This window comes from Pinus tabuliformis, chromosome Q (assembly GCF_031772625.1).
Source record: "Pinus tabuliformis cultivar Carrire ecotype Pingquan chromosome Q, CPIR1, whole genome shotgun sequence".
Lineage (NCBI taxonomy): Eukaryota > Viridiplantae > Streptophyta > Pinopsida > Pinales > Pinaceae > Pinus > Pinus tabuliformis.
Genome location: NC_142296.1, coordinates 1,139,459,542 through 1,139,474,339, shown reverse-complemented (window position 1 = coordinate 1,139,474,339; position 14,798 = coordinate 1,139,459,542). Strand labels below are relative to the sequence as shown.

Genomic DNA, 14,798 nt, shown 5'->3' with positions numbered 1-14,798 from the left:
TAACAGAAGTTATGCTTGCGTTGATTCTAGTGGTTATGCTGCTGGATCTCTAACTGCTCGTGCTATATGCTGCGTATGAAAAAAACAATTATATGGTTATTGCAAAGATTAGTTCGCCCTCAAATCTTCAGACAACAGTAGCAAATATTATACCATGAACTGACCTTATAAATCTCAAACACAAGAAGCAAATATTATAGCAGGATAAACCCCAGAATGTTGCTCAAGAAACCACTTACTGTAGTCCCAGTTGTTATTTCTGTAGCGAAATAGTTAAAACATATTGAATTTTGAAGGCAAGGTTCTACACAAGCCTTCTGAAATAAACCGTAAGAGATACAAACGAAAACAGACCCTGATGAGTATGTCTCAGATTCTTATAAATTCTTTTGTAAGAAAGAGAAACAGAGAATTAAGGGAAAACCAAAACAAACCCTGATGAGGAATTGATCACCTGTTGAATATTTTAAAAAAGAGAAGGATAACCCGAAAAGGCTAGGGTATCTCGTAGAATCTGATCGCCCTAGACTCCGCTTCACACAGTTAACCAAGGTCCAAGCATACCTGAACCTCCTCTTCAAAAAATAGTGGAAACCTCGAAGAAATTAAAAAGCCCCTTCAGTTGAAGAAACAGTAGAAACCTCGAAGAAATTAAAAAGCCAGAGGAGCTGGTTGCAAGCACGGCTGAATCGCCTGTTGAAGTCGGTGGTGATCTAACGAAGGAGCTGGTTTGGTTGAATTTATTGGTGAAGAAAAAGAACTCGGACCTGGTTTGGTTGAATTTATTGGTGAAGAAAAAGAACTCGGACGGTTGAAGAAGAAGTTGAAAAGTAAAGGAATACCGAGTCGGTTTACGATTAAGTAGGAGGAGTCGGTGGTGATCTAACGCCCAATATTGTTTTAATCGTCTAACATTTCATCGAACGTTGCAAAACTGTACACGGTGGCAGTTAGGTGAGTTCGTTTCAAAGAGGAACGCCTTACGGCGTAAATATATTAACCAATTTTATTTAGTTGGGTTCTTTCGCTAAATTGGAAATAAATTCCAAAACAAATTGGAATTCAAACTGGATCACAATGATTTAAATCTATACTATAAATTCAGTAAGATCGTTACTAACATGAAAAAAACAAAATTAAAACTCCTCTCAGCACGAGGTTTACCCGATGTGGCTATGGAACATTGTTCATTATCGTGCTACAGCTAAACAAAAGAGATCTGAAACATCCACCACTCATCGGGGACAACGTTCACTACTCGAGCAAAGCAAGATTCAGCCCGCGCTGCAACATTATGTATTTTCCATGTGAACTTGGCTTAGAGTGACAATATCTCTGCATCTTCCGGGCTTGGCAACATTGCCCTTCGGTAGTATTCCTCTGTTTCCACAATATCATGTTGCACCTAGTCCATATAATATATGAAACCCCATAATTAAATCAAACTCGATATCCCAAAATCCACTGGAGAATCAATATGCGGAAATCATAAAATTACAATTTCATTTCTAAAGCAGAGAACCGGTGAAATTACCTCATGCAGAAACCTGACATGGTTGAGTAGTTGATTGGCAGGATTTGCTTCCAACATACTTTGATCATACATATCTGTGCTGTTCTTGAAATCTGAACTTCTGCTGCTTCACATTTTTCCTCCTTTTCATCCAATACCAGAGCCTCAACTTATATGCTCAGTCTCGGACACATGGGCAACTCTGCATCCTCTTGCAGTTCAGATTAATGGCACTCCATTTGGGCAATCTTCTAGAGTCCAATATTTATAATCTTTTTTCCTGGACACGAATGGAGAGTTCTTACGAAGGGTTTGTACATATGAATCTACAAGTTAACTCGTATTTCTGCTGGTGACCTGCACATTGTCTCCATCCGATTCTTTAGCCTTCGTACTCATCAGGCTAAAGGGTGCGAGATCGATGTCGAAGTCCAGTCGCTCTCTCATTGAATTTGAATTTGTTGAGCAGAGATTGAATTCTCTACTGAGTTTTCGAAGACCCAATTCTTTAGCCTTCGTACTCATCAGGCTAAAGGGTGCGAGATCGATGTCGAAGTCCAGTCGCTCTCTCATTGAATTTGAATGTGTTGAGCAGAGATTGAATTCTCTACTGAGTGAAACCTCGAAGAAATTAAAAAGCCCCTTCAGTTGAAGAAACAGTAGAAACCTCGAAGAAATTAAAAAGCCAGAGGAGCTGGTTGCAAGCACGGCTGAATCGCCTGTTGAAGTCGGTGGTGATCTAACGAAGGAGCTGGTTTGGTTGAATTTATTGGTGAAGAAAAAGAACTCGGACGGTTGAAGAAGAAGTTGAAAAGTAAAGGAATACCGAGTCGGTTTACGATTAAGTAGGAGGAGTCGGTGGTGATCTAACGCCCAATATTGTTTTAATCGTCTAACATTTCATCAAACGTTGCAAAATTGTACACGGTGGCAGTTAGGTGAGTTCGTTTCAAAGAAGAACGCCTTACGGCGTAATTAAAAATTCCTCGATCCACGTGCATGCTCTTGGCTCCTCCATGTTGCTACCTTGGTAAAAAAATTGGGTTTATATTAACATTTGTGGCGGATTTGTTAAAGAAAATGTCGTTGGCCTGTTGGTGGCAGAGGAATCTTAGTAGGCAGAGGTTCCGGGTTCCAACCCACTCACATCCATTTTTAACATAGGCGCAGTTTTTTGGTTGTAACTACCATGTTATATGGCACTGTTGCATTAAAAATGGTGTATTATTGTTTTGGGCGGCGGTTGTTACATGGGGCCGCCCAGTGGGGGCCGACCCACATGGGTCGGGCGGGTTCGATTCCCGCCAGCCTCCCATATCACGTTGGGTTATATATATATATATATATATATATATATATATATGGTGAAGAGAGGAGGGGGTGGCGGGGCGGTTTTGTGGTTGTAACTGTCATGTTATATGGCACTGTTGCTTTAAAAATGGTGTATTATTGCTTTGGGCGGCGATTGTTACATGGGGCTGCTCGGTGGGGGCCGGCCCACGTGGGCCCAGCGGGTTCGATTCCCGCCAGCCTCCCATATCACGTTGGGTTATATATATATGGTGAAGAGAGGAGGGGGTGGCGGGGTTGGTGGCCCCCACCCCCTTTTTTATATATATATATTTTATTATTATTTTTAGATTAAAAATGGACCATTTTAAAAATGCGGAATTTTGGACCGTAGGAGTCAAACTAACTAGGCCACAAATTCGCCCGGAATCTGGCCCAGGTTGGCCGGAATCCGATGGCTAGGTTCTGTCCAAATTGTGGCCTCCTTAAGCCTGCCCAGTCAGTAAAAAGTCAACCGAACTTTGATTGCTTCTAACTTTCACGTCCGGACTCGGTTTGACGAACCATTTGCACTGTCACGATCAGGACGACGTGATCTATGCTCTGGCACTGGTTCAAAGGAATTCTGATAACTTTGATTTTTGAGCATTCATAAGCCCTCTTTGTCATGTGTGTGTCTCTAGAGCCACCTGGATCACTACTACATCTAATGTCAATGCACAAAACATGATCAAATAAAATTTACAATGCACAAAAGAAATCATTTCTTATTTAGTGTATCTATATAAAAAGGTATTTCCCCAAACCTTACCTAGTTCATTTAGCCATGAAGCAAGGTCATTTGGTGGATGCAACCATTTTGAGATCGACTTCAACTGTAGGATTTCACTATTGCAAGGAAAAAATTATGTCAAAGCACTAAAAATTTGTTAAGTGTCTTGCAATATATTTGACATGGATAATTAAAGTTTGCAACCATAAGAAATACCAATTATTACTAAAGCTTGATGGGCATCACTGTTGAGAAATCTTTAGGGCAGCATAGTTAGGGTTTTTATTAGATTGGTTTCTCTTTATTTGACATTTTCTTGTGATGCTTCTTATTAGTTCTTCTTTCCAATTATTACATTCTTATCATCAAGGCAAATGCCAAATAATGAAGATCACAGGCACAACAAAGAACACAAGATGTAGGCACTCAGCTAGGGGAAAACCCCTCTCCTAGGGGAAAACCCAAAAAGTCTTCTTCTCTTCTTTAGAATCAAATAAAATGAGACAACCTAGACTCTTTTACCAAGACATAAAATTCCTCCATCCACCAAGTCAACCCTCAACACAAATTCTTCAAGTCATCTAGAATCTCGGATTTTCTTCCCTGCTACTTCTGAAATCAGGCCTCCATCTTCAGCCCCTACAATTAGCCTCAGATCCCTCACACGTGTGGTAGAAAACATAAAGATTTTAGTCCTCTTTTCCAGATAGACTTATCTTCCTTCTTTGCTTGAGTTGTCTCTTTCTTCTCTTGGCCTTTGTGTCCTTTTTCTTGATTATTTTTGCACTTATGATTGCATATCGATATCTCTTCTTGGATGATGGTCACAATAGGTCGAGTGCTCATCTTATTTATAGTATTTACAAGGTGGATGAATCCCTTCACGAGGTCGTCTTGAGTGGAGGGCAAGTCAAATTGGTGGAGGAGCCATTTTTTACCATAATACATAAAATAATTTTTTGTTTATTTGATGCAATAAGCCCAAGAAGGGTCTAGTACAAGATTATATGTGCAAAGACTCAATACATAAATCCTAGAAACACTCAATGGGTGCTTTGACCTAGAGACAAAATAAATATAACATGAAACCCATGCTTATGATTAATTTTCTTTTACAATAAATTTTCTCTTCTTTCTTTTGAAAAATGACTCAATTTTGAAGATCGATACTAGTTACATTTCTCAACAATCATAACCAATAGAGAAAAAAGTGTGGGAAGCCCATCATTACATGGGATAACTTCATGAAGGTAGAGCATGGTAATTATTATCCATTGAGACAAAAAAAGGACAAATAATCGTGACAATGAGGAACATTGACCACATACAGCTCTTTTAATTAAAGTTGAGGGTTCTCCTACATAGAATGGTAACAAGGGTACGTAGATCACTTTGTCTAATCTCAAATCCTTCAATGTTGTTGTATCAAAATGCATAGAGACTCAAATATGTCAAGAACAACTAAATTAGAGGAAAAATAATAGAAAATGTTACATAGGCATGCATTAGTTTATCAACAACCTCTTTAAGTTATTATTGATGACAAAAGCCAGAATAATTTGACTTCCATGACCATTGTATAAAAATTTAAGGAAGCAACTTAACCTCACCCGTAGCCTTGCAACATTGACAACTTCAATAAAATAAGGAGATTCATGTATTGGATGTTGAAAATGCAACAATAAAGTCATAACTTAATTTTTCCTTGATTAAATTAGGAGAAATTTGAATTTCAAATTTAGCAGAATACTTGGAGATAGTTAACTGAGGTGACATGGGTCTTGTCACTCATTTAACTCAGTAAATTTGAGTTGGAGACACATGATTTCAATTCTACATGATTGATTGTTAATTTGTAGCAATCTATTTCAGTTAATTTGAGTTATTATCAATGTAACTAGTTCTCATTGTTAGTAGAACTAGTGGAGGTTCAGTCAAGGGTGTGTAACTTTTTCACACTGAGTGATCATCCAGTTAAATTGATCAATCAGCCTAAATTAACTCATGCATGCAGAGAATTTGAGTTGCCTAGTGAGATTGGAGGTTTCCTCGTGAGATTGGAGTTCAAGGGTAGTGTACTATCAGTTATAGAATTTTCCAAGTTGTACAGGTGGTGCATGCAGTCAAAGAAAGGCCTAAAGGAATTGCGCAATTCTCAATGAGTAATTTCCCTAATTAATAGGGGGATAATTCCTCATCAAACAACGCAAGGAAATAGGAGCTTGGCAGGCTGAGAAATTGGCTAAGTATTGGCTTGAGTTAGTCTGTGAGGCAGTGAGATATATTATACTAGTGTAGGGGTTGCTCAAGCTTGAGAAAACATTGTATTTCTTCTCTATTCTTTGATTAATGCAATACATATAGTAAGGGGTTTTGAGCAGTTGCTTTCCCCTAGATAAATCTCTATGTATGTGTGTTGAATCTTGATGCATGTTAATGATTTGTGTTCTCAATCGTGATTTTCTTTCCGCATATGAGTAGAGTAGCTTCAAGTCTTGTGATCTAGTAAATTTCATGAACATTTTTTAATCTACATGTTAAATTTCTACATGGTATTAGAGCAAGAATCACAGTAGAGAAGAGAATTTGAAGTTTTCTTTGCAGGTGGATCGAATTTGCAAGATCAATTCTTCAAAGCTAGCAGGATGGATTTCTATGGACTAAGACTCGAGTATTCCCTTGAGGGTAGCTCGAATTATGTTGCTTGGAAGGACAGGATGGAGGAAGTGTTGGAATATAATGGGTTGAAGGAATTCATAGATAATGATATATTGAAGCCTCCAACATCTGATGCTCAATATCTAGTAGAATGGAAGAAGTGTGTAGCAAAGGCAAGTAGGATCATATTGGAGGGAGTTCGAGACCATATTGTCTCGAATTTCCATGAGAAAGAGACTTCATATGCAATGTGGCATGCCTTGACAGATTTTTTCTAGAATAGTAGTGACCACAGGATGCTGGCACTAAAGGACAAGCTTCAGAATATCAAGATGTAGAAGGGAAACACAATTCGACATTACCTCAATAGGTTCACACAATGTCATGATGAACTTGGTCAAGTTGGTGTTACTGTAGCAGAGGATGATCTGGTAAGATTAACACTTCTAGTCCTTCCCAAGAGCTAGCACATATTGGGAACACCTGTGATGCAGGAAAGTGTTCCCTCTGCGGACAGAGGCAACCCCTCTAGCCCTAGAGTGGGTCTAGTCACAACAAAGACAGATCAACAATTGATTTCCTTAAACAGTCATCATTGGAGGCCTACCTCAAACCAGTGGTCAATGAAGTTCCGTTGCATTGCTCCAGATTCCGCTTCCTTCTCCTCAATGAGTGATTAACCTAAAACAATACAAAGGAAAAACAACAAAGCACGTAACCGGGAAACAACAATGATCTATTTACTCATAAAGTCAAGAAGTCATGAGCTATCAAGTAAATTACATACAAGACATAGGAAAACTTCATTTATTGTATTAATAAGGAATCAAGAGCAAGCTTACAACCAAGTCTTGACGTCGCAAGCCTTCTCAGAGGGTCCAGCCAGTATGTTTCTCAAGCATTCACTCTTCAAGGATGAATCTCCCAACATACAATGTCTCTCTCTCACTCATAAGCTTTAACACAAAGTTAAGGGCACTCTACAACCTTCCACAAGCTATCAACAATCCCACACTTGTCACACCCACACCAGCTATCTATCAAACTCAAAAGCACTAGCAACACTGCCCAACTAAAGGAACTCCTAACTAAGGAACTAGCAGATCATAGCAATGGTGAGTGATTTTATAGGAGAAGGAGTCTCCATGAAATGAGGGAGAGGGAGCTTATCCTCAAGGGAGGTTGCACAAGAGGCGGAACCACCATCCCGAGGCGGAAAGGCGACCCAAACTGACCCAACAACCAGATCTAGAAACATCCAGAAGGCTGACTGTTTGAACTAATTCGCCAAATCTGGATCGTGGTGGGTCATGAACTGGGGACTAGCAACGACGTTGCAATGATACAGTGCATGACAGAAAACCTTCGTGGATTTCAAGGGTTTACTAACGATGATGCAGAAACTTAGTCAAAAAGGGTCAATCTTCAGCATTAGAGAGCATTTGCTTAATCTTCTTATGTTGGTGGGAAGATATGAACATGTTTATTCAACACATGACACAGCAGAAGGACTAAAATAAGGACAGTGACAAATTACTATGTAACAGATGCCCCCTAAAGCGTGAAGCCCGAGAGAGTGGGAGGGGTGAAATTCTTTACGAAACTGTCTAAACTGGAACCATCTTGAAGATCCTGCAGGTGCAAATACAACTGATATATGTGATAGTGAAATACATATATAGTCGAGGCATGGGCGCAGCCATCCATAAGACATATGAAATTTGGTTTGTGGTATGGACGCAGCCACCCAGTTGATAAGACCATAATAATGACAAAGGTATGGTCGCAACCATCCATGAAGACTCAGGCATGGTCGCAGCCATCCATCAAAGAGTCATATATGTAATCACGAACTAATCCACGCAGCCCGAACATATGTAATCTTAGTTCGGGGTCTTGAAACCCAACCAACTAGAGTACAAATCCTACAATGTGAATCGATGTGCTGAAGTCGAACATGATAGAAAGTCACTTGATTACTAGCTAATGATGAAAACCGTTAACAAGTGCAAGAGAAACCATCAATAATGCCAATGGCTCTCAAGGTACTATCCAGTACAATCCACTAAGTGTGAAAAATCAGCTGAAGTCGAACACCCTTGGAATCACCCAATTGAAGACCAATGAGGAAAGTCTGTCGTTAGGCACGAAGAACTCGCCATTGAGGCATGCAAGTTCCAAGGTACCGAAAGGGATCTCTAGATCAACTCTCTTGGATAAGGAGCTAGTGTCGATAGGAGATGATCCGTCGCAGGAGGGCCATGATGTTCCCCCATCAACGACACAGGATAAGGAACAAGTGGTAGATGGTGAAACAAAATATCAGAGGAGGAGGTAAGGATGTGAACTGTAGAAGGATTATACTCTTGAACATATCGGCGACACGACTCCAGAATGTGGTAGCATTTTGATACCAAGGGATCGGAGGCTCGATGGAGGCAACATGGATCAGATGGAATGAGGCAAAATGGCAACCTAGAACTATGGAAGGCCAAATGAAGATGCCCGGATATCCCAACCCGACAAGAAGCAAAAGTGTCGATGTTCAAGAGTGACTAGCTGCCGTAGGTAACCAATGATGACCTCCAAATTTCCCCCCCAACATTGCTGGCGAGTACCCAAATTATTTTTGAAAGCAAGCTTGAAGGGGATAGCATATGCTTGTAATATAAGTTCGACCTTCAGTCGAATCCAACCTAGCAATAGTTTAATGAGCCTTAGGGAGGAGAAGCTCGAGTCTCATCATGGTGACGAGTCCAATGTCATCAGGGTTTAACGAGTCTGACATGGGTAAAACTCGGAATCTTTTTCATGTTTAGAGAGTTTGAAAAAGACACGGAAAAGAAAACTCCAAGGTGGTCCTTTTTCGTAAATTTGTGTCCCTCGAGCCCGAAAAAGTATAAAATAATACTCGAGAGAACCGTTTGACCATTATGATCAAGGAGTACTTTTCATAATTAGTGGCCTCGATCCAAAAAAGTAGAAAAGCGATCGACGACACGATGTTTCATAACCAATATCGAACTTGAAACGACAAAAGTCTGGCAATCTTTTCATGTTTATGGTCAGAAAAGAGCTGAAAGTGGACTACCTTTTTAATTCCATTTAACGAGTTAAAAAGGAAAACTCGGCAATCTTTTCATTTTTTACGAGTCAGAAAAAGAGCTTAAAGGTGACTCATCCTAGAGGAATGAGTGGTATAAAGGGTAGCAGCTGGTTCTGGCAATGGTGGAATTGCTTAAAACATGTAATGGTCTACAGGCTAGCTAATAAAACCACTCATCGCTATGATTCCTTAGGAAAGGAAAAACAACCAAGTGAAAGCATATGATCGACCAAAGAGATGGTGGTGATGGAATGAAACAACCAAGGCTCATCTAGAAGAATTTAGTGGATAAAAATGGCAATCACGAGATGTAAATCGTGTATGGGTTCATTTTTACACAAGCTTGAACCATGGAGAACTCTTCTTGGATTCGGTTTCATGTTTACACAAGCTTGAAACGAAAAACTATGCTTGTTATAAGTTCACATGCCCCCAACATAACGACGCAAATCGAGGTACATGCCCCCCAAGCTTCATTGCATTCAATGAGGGGATGGAATGAAGGTTCACTTTCGAGATCTTGGAAGATCTCAGATTTTACGAGATCGTAAAAAAAGACTCGATTTGGAAAATGGAGTTGTTTCATTTTTTAATGAGGTTGACACAGTAAAAGAACTATCCTCATAACCCTATTTTATCTTTTAATGAGGTTGACACAAGATCAAGAACTTTCCTCAACACTCCTTATTTTATTTTTTTAACGAGCTTGACACAAGACAAGGAACTATGCTCCACACCCCTTGTTTCATTTTTTAATGAGGTCGACACAATATCAAACTATCCTCAACACTCCTTGTTTCATTTGTTAACGAGCTTAACACAAGACAAGGAACTATGCTCCATGACCCTTGTTTCATTTTTTAACGAGGTTGACACAAGATCAAACTATCCTCGACACTCCTTATTTCATTTTTTAACGAGGTCGACATAAGAAAAGAACTATCCTCGGGCCTCCTTGTTTCATTTTTTAATGAGGTCGACACAAGAAAAGAACTATCCTCGAGCATCTGTTCATGGGCCAGATGAGAACATGGCTCCCAAGAGGTCTTCACTAGATGGAAGAAATGCACTCTGGGAGGAACACATGTCATGAGGCACAAATGACAGATCGGGTTCCAATGCCCCCAGTACATGATGTACGAGACCATCTGCATGATCATCAGCAGAGGCAGAGATGGAACGGGTAGCCACATAATTGACCTGTGGCAAGGAAGGTACTGCTTGCGAGCAAGAACCGATAGGGGATGACAGCTACACAAGAGGCACTGGGGGACTAAAGAACGATAATTGATTGATGGTCACCATTCTTCCATCGTGTGGAAAACAAACCACATGGAAAAGTGAAGAGACAAGGCCCCCCATGGCATAAACATAGTCACGGCCAAGGAGAAGACTGAACTCTAAAGCACCTTAGACAACCATTTCGTCTATATAGACGGTTTTGCCTCCCAAAGTAACATGAAACTTCAGAAGGATCCCTGAAGGTTGACTGGTTCCTCCGTCAAACGCCAATAGATTCTACGCGACCAACACAAGCTGCGGGGAGCCCAAAGCTTGCCAAGTAGTGAAAGGCATGAGGCTAACCGATGCACCTTCATCCAAGACAGTGCCAGGTACTGCCTTATCATAGGCACGTACTATAATTTGGAAAGGCACGTAGGATGGAAGGCGAAATGTAGTCAAATGACTCCAATCGAAGGAAACGACTGAACTACTTTGTGGGGGTATCATATGATTGCCCCCATGCTCTATAGGAACCAAAGAAGGACTCTCTTGATCAGCTGGGATAGGAGGGCCGTTCTCAAACTCAGGAGAATCTGACGAGACGAGAAGAACATGAGCAGAATGATCATGATGCTTTTCCGGAATAGAGTGATCAACAGGTGGTGAATCCAAGTCAACACTCTCTCCGACCAATGGTTGGTCTGGAACAGGCTTAGCACAACTAGGTTCGGAAAGAGGAGGACGGACAAGAGAAGATTCTAAGTTAATCTCTTTGTCAACCGGGAGAGGGTCTGAAGAGAGCCTCTGATAGCCAACGGGAAGCTGAGGTGAAGAGGCTGTAAGACTTTCCAAAACGGTGGAAGCTTTATCCATGAGTGGACAAAGGTGAAGGGGATGGTTGCCTTCACATAGCCTACAGGGGAATCGAATCTTCCCTTTCTTCTTACCACTGCCAGTTGATAAGGTAGCGTCGTCATGAGCTTCAGCGGACGACGAGGCACGAGCCAGATCGTGAGACCATACTTCTAAGACCCTAGAAATGCCAGGACAATCACGAAGAAGGTGGTCACCCTTGCACAATTTACAAGGAAATTTAACCTTTCGTAGAGGAGCAGAAGGTGGTCCGACCTGAGATGTACTCGGAGCAATAGTTTCACAGGTGGCCTCACGCTTATCATAATTCTTCTTCTTCTTCGTCTTCTTCTTCTTAGTCTCTTGGTTACTAGATGTGGAACTTTCACTAGGCAAAGTAGGAGATGAAGATGTAGAAACAGGGGAAGAAGGCACAGGCTCAACCTTGGAATCATCATGTCTTGATTCAAACGAAGGAGACGGTGGAACAGGAGTCATGACGCTCGGGACCACCGAGGTTGAAAACAACCAAATAGGCAGATCGATGGTTAACCCAAGCAAAGACAATGTTGCCATATACGGAGCACCAACATTTCCAAAAGGCGGAAATGGACCAGGATTTCCATCTGGGGGAAAACCTTGGCCAGTAGACTCAAGGGAGGTTGCCATCGGGAACAAGCCTGAAAAAACACTTGCACTATAATCAAGAACTCGAACTGTTACCAGGAATATTTCGTGGGCAGTAAATTTTATGACACAGGAACAAAACTTGACCTTTTCATGTTTCAAGAGTCGAGAAAAGGACGAAAAGGTGACTCTATCTCTTTCGAGGTTTAATGAGCCTGAAAGGACAAGTGCTTAAATGGACCTTTTCTTTTAAGGAGTCTGAAAAGGAACGAAAGTGACTACTTTGGAGAACTAGGCAAAAGGTTTACCAAGCAACCCGTAAAACTGCATATACACCTTGGCGATCATATGAAAACCAAGGACTTTCTGTATGGTAGTCAATCTTCCTAGATGCTGTGTTCGGTGCGTTACGGTTTGTAAGGCGGCAGACACGACTTCCTAAGGATATAGGATGATAACCTAGTGGGGTCTCCCAACATATACTCGACGATACTGGGAGTGCAAGTTTGTACTAGCAGCTATTGAGTCACAGAAGGGGGAATCAACCAACCTTAAGTGAGAGCAATAGTGACTAGGTTTAACGACGCCAGAGCATGTCTCTAGCCTAGACCTCTAAATAATGTGCGTGAAGTTCCAATGCGTTGTTAAGTTCATTCAGTTCATTTTATAGTTGATCTTGAATTATGTTTCAATTTCCAGGCCTTACCGTATGTATATCAAAACCTAAGATGCAGCTAGAATGAGTAAAGTATCTTTCACTTCGATGAACACCTACTTACAGAAAGGTAGAAAGTTCATCCCCAAACAACCACAAGTGAATGAAAACACTAAGAAACACAATGCATCAATACACTAATCTCACGATGCATCGATACTACTAATGAAAGGTTTAGAGTTCTCTTTTCAATTTCTCAAACATGAAAATTTGAAATGGACATATACTTTCACTTTCGTATATCAAATGAATGCAATCCTCTATTTTTTTTGTTTTGTTTTGTTTTGTTTTGAATTTAAAGAAAGAAACAAGCAAGCGTGAACTGATCGATCCAAACAATTGTGATCTATGCTTGGTAGTGAAGAAATCGAATCAATATCAAAAATTGGTTCAATAATTGACACTAAATATCAACTAGCAAAAACAAGTAATGGAAAAGCTTCAAGCAAATCAATAAGATGGTTGCGGATGAACCTTGGATAGACAAGCAACCCAAGCAAACGCTTTGAAACGCTTAAGAGAGCTAGGTCATAGGGTCTAAAAACACAAAATTCACTCAAATGAAATCAACGAGACCGTACCTTAACCAAAAGCAATCAAAACAAGCTAATGAGAGACAAGAAACAACAGGGGATAAACAAGATTGATGGATTCAGGAGGTAAAGTTGTAAAAACAACTTTACAGGAATCGTCACGAGTGTTACACTGACAACTAGAGACTAGTCGCTAGTGTTACACTAACAACCAGAGACTGGTCGCTAGTGTTACACTGACAACTAGAGACGGGTCGCTAAAGTACACCTGTTTTCAGCGATGGTCTGATTTCAGGAGTCGTCGCAGGAATTAGACTAGAAACCCGAGACGAAAGCAAAATAGTCGCGAGTACAAAGATAGAACATCAGCGACGTCGTCGCGACTGTTAGGCTATCTTCCGCGATGATCTTACTTAAGCAAAAGACAAAGTAAAATCACCTAAATGACACCAAATTATTCTTCCAGACAGTAAGGGGACTTCCCAAATTGCCCAGGTAACCCAAAAGACTGATGGTTCAATCCCAAAATCCAAAAGACACTAACTCAAAATCAAGCAAAAGCAAACAAGAGAAAAACATAGGATAGAGTCCCCAGTGGAGTCGCCAACTTGTGATGCAGGAAAGTGTTCCCTCTGTGGACAGAGGCAACCCCTCTAGCCCTAGAGTGGGTCTAGTCATAGCAAAGACAGATCAACAATTGATTTCCTTAAACAGTCATCATTGGAGGCCTACCTCAAACCGGTGGTCGATGAAGTTTCGTTGCATTGCTCCAGCTTCTGCTTCCTTCTCCTCAATGAGTGATTAACCTAAAACAATACAAAGGAAAAACAACAAAGCACGTAACCGGGAAACAACAATGATCTATTTACTCATAAAGTCAAGAAGTCATGAGCTATCAAGTAAATTACATACAAGACATAGGAAAACATCATTGATTGTATTAATAATGAATCAAGAGCAAGCTTACAACCAAGTCTTGATGTCGCAAGCCTTCTCAGAGGGTCCAGCTAGTATGTTTCTCAAGCATTCACTCTTCAAGGATGAATCTCCCAACATACAATGTCTCTCTCTCACTCATAAGCTTTAACACAAAGTTAAGGGCACTCCACAACCTTCCACAAGCTATCAACAATCCCACACTTGTCACACCCACACCAGCTATCTATCAAACTCAAAAGCACTAGCAGCACTACCCAACCAAAGGAACTCCTAACTAAGGAACTAGCAGATCATAGCAATGGTGAGTGATTTTATAGGAGAAGGAGTCTCCATGAAATGAGGGAGAGGGAGCTTATCCTCAAGGGAGGTTGCACAAGAGGCGGAACCACCATCCCAGAGGTGGAAAGGCGACCCAAACTGACCCAACAACTAGCTCTAGAAACATCCAAAAGGCTGACTGTTTGAACTAATTCGCCAAATCTGGATCGTCGTGGGTCATGAACTGGGGACTAGCGACGACGTCGCAACGATACAGTGCATGACAGAGAACTGTCGTGGATTTTAAGGGT

At 40.8% G+C, this 14,798-nt stretch overlaps 1 pseudogene; it reads right to left on the bottom strand.

The window, feature by feature from the left end:
* Positions 1–1,204: 1,204 nt before the first annotated feature.
* Positions 1,205–14,798, bottom strand: part of LOC149223589 (uncharacterized) — a 39,792-nt pseudogene continuing 26,198 nt past the window's right edge.